Below are 3,028 nucleotides of genomic sequence, written 5' to 3' on the forward strand. Positions count from 1 at the left end.
CAAATTATCAGATATTTTATTGAGATTTTTACAATAAGTATAAGTTTTGTTTACATTCCTATGGGTTCCGTACCATTGTTTTTTCTGTTAGACAGCGACGCGGCGCTTACGCGCTTTATATTTTGTCTCTATGCAGTTAAAGCAGTACGATTGCTTTGAAAAAAAGTTCAGATCTTCCAAAATATATCAAAATGAAGATAACATTTTTTCCAAAAAAAATTTTATAAAAAAAATTGTTTAAATTTTTTTTTTTTAAAAAAATTTTATTTTCAAAAAAAGTAATTTTTTGTCCAATTTAAATTTCTAAAAAATCTTATTTTTTCGAAGTAAAATTTTTCAAAAATGTTAATCGTTTTAAAAAAATAATAATTTTTGGTACGGGAAGTTCCAGCAATTGCCTCAAGGCACGATGCCTTAATTGCCTTAAGACAGAATTCCACTTACAGCTAGTAATATTGGTATTGATTTGTCACACAAACACAACGCTGAGTCTCGTATCCCAAAATGTTTTGACAGTTGCCGGCATTTGCGACCTAGACAAGTTCTAGCATTTCTCTATATACATAACCAAATATTTGAAGTAAAAATTTTGTTATTTTCTTTATATTCCTGCTCTAACTTAGGAAATAAAATTGAACTTATAAATTAATGAATTTAGTGGAGTGTAATTGTTATAAAATTTTAATTGTTCGCCATTCAACATCGACTCAACGGTTTGATTTAAATAGAAGTTGTATTCTATTTACAAATAATCTAATAGTTCTATTAATTGTTTGTTATTGAATAATTCACAATGTCTTTGGCTGATGAACTTTTAGCAGATTTAGAAGATGTGGATTCCGGAGGTGAGGAGGAATCCGAAAAAACCGTAGAAAATCCTATTCAGGAAGAAACCTTCTCAAATTTGACTATGGAAATTGATGTGAAAGTAAAATCTATAAGAGAAATTGCTAAATTGAGAGATTCTGAGAAATTATCAAGAATTATGTCTCAAGTGCAACAGTTTATTTTAAAACCTAGAAGTAGTGATGAAATTATTGGGACTGTAGAATCAGATCCAGAATATCAATTAATAGTTGAAGCAAATAATGTTGCTGCTGAAATTGATACAGAAATAAACACTATACATTGCTTTGTTCGAGACAAATATCAACAACGGTTTCCTGAATTGGAATCACTAGTTGTAGCTCCATTAGAATATGTGCAGTGCGTAAAGGAACTTGGGAATGACTTAGATAAACAAAAAACAATGAGATACTTCAACAATTCTTGACACAAGCAACTATTATGGTTGTTTCTGTAACAGCATCCACAACGCAAGGTACAGCATTGTCAGAAGAAATTTGAATAAAATGAATGAAGCTTGTGATATGGCACTAGAATTAAATACATTTAAAAATAAGATTTATGAATATGTGGAAAGTCGTATGGCTTTCATAGCTCCAAATTTAAGCGCTATAGTAGGAGCATCAACTGCTGCCAAGATAATGGGTGTAGCAGGTGGTTTGACCAGGTTATCTAAGATGCCGGCATGCAATGTTTTAGTTTTGGGAGCCCAAAAGAAAATTTGTCAGGATTTTCACATACCACTATGTTACCTCATACTGGATTTATCTATTACTCGGAAGTAGTCCAAGAAGCTAATCCTGATTTGAGGCGAAAAGTGGCTAGAATTGTTAGTACAAAAACAACATTAGCTGCTAGAGTAGATGCAGCCCATGCAAGTCCTGATGGCACTATAGGTAAACAATTCCGTGAAGATATTGAAAAAAAAATTGACAAATTGCAAGAACCTCCTCCTGTTAAATTTGCAAAACCTCTCCCCAAACCCATTGAAGGTGGGAGGAAAAAAAGAGGTGGTAAACGTGTGCGTAAAATGAAGGAACGATATGCAATGACCGAGTTCAGAAAACATGCGAATCGACTTAACTTTGCTGATATTGAAGATGAAGCTTATCAAGAAGATTTGGGATATACGAGAGGTACCATTGGTAAAGCAAGCACTGGCAGAATTCGCTTACCACAAGTGGATGAAAAGACGAAAGTTAGAATCAGCAAAACGTTACAGAGAAATTTACAGAAGCAGCAACAGTGGGGTGGAGCTACCAGTGTTAAAAAACAAGTCAGCGGTACTGCATCCAGTGTTGCATTTACACCTTTGCAAGGTTTGGAAATCGTAAACCCAAATGCTGCTGAGAGGAAAGTTAATGAAGCTAATGCTAAATATTTCTCAAATACATCTGGATTTTTATCTGTTGGGAAGAAGACAACTTAAATTATTTTATTAGGAAACAAATTATTATAAATCATGATACTCATCTTTATGTAAATGAAGATAAGTATCATCTTTAAAATGAAATTATTTTTATTTAAAATAACTGATAATAATAAAAGCAATCTGTAAATAATCATTGGAATTTTATTAAACTTTTAAATCATTTATTATAGCAGTATCAAAATCTACACTTCAATGCACATAAATTTTGAGTAACTATAATGTATATATAAGTACTCCAGTAAATGCTAGAAAAATAATTATTTCTTATTTAAAACTTATATTTAATAAATACATTTTTTAATTTTTTTAATAAAATATCAATTACATATTGATGTGTGTTAAGAGTAAAATAAAACTGTGATGCCTCTCGATCCTCTTTGCTTTTATAAATCTATATTGGCTTCATTTCAGTCATGTCATTTTTTAGAGTTTTTTTATTCATTGTAAATTCCACTTTAATGTCATCGTCATAGTCATCTCCCAGGAGTCTCCCTTTAACTTCTGATAAACTATTTCTATTGAACAACCTACAATAATCAAACTTAGGTTAACAACAAATATCTTCTATTTAATTTTGATCAAGTATTTCAATATAGTTAAAACAAATGAAATTACCTCATGCAGCTCGATAGCAAAATAATATTGACATGCTAAATGTTAGTTATGCATGTGCTGCTAATTACATCTTATATTAGTTCCAATTGAGCAAAATGCTGATATTTCAGAACCCAATATGTTTAGGGTCACTGA

General features: G+C 31.0%; 1 pseudogene; it reads left to right on the forward strand.

Annotated features, from left to right (window-relative positions):
- Nucleotides 1-709: 709 nt before the first annotated feature.
- Nucleotides 710-2,389, forward strand: LOC113372130 (annotated as a pseudogene).
- Nucleotides 2,390-3,028: the final 639 nt, after the last annotated feature.

Source organism: Ctenocephalides felis, unplaced genomic scaffold, assembly GCF_003426905.1.
Source record: "Ctenocephalides felis isolate EL2017-DRISC unplaced genomic scaffold, ASM342690v1 CF-g0.4_SCAFFOLD_01599, whole genome shotgun sequence".
NCBI classification, from domain to species: Eukaryota; Metazoa; Arthropoda; class Insecta; order Siphonaptera; family Pulicidae; genus Ctenocephalides; species Ctenocephalides felis.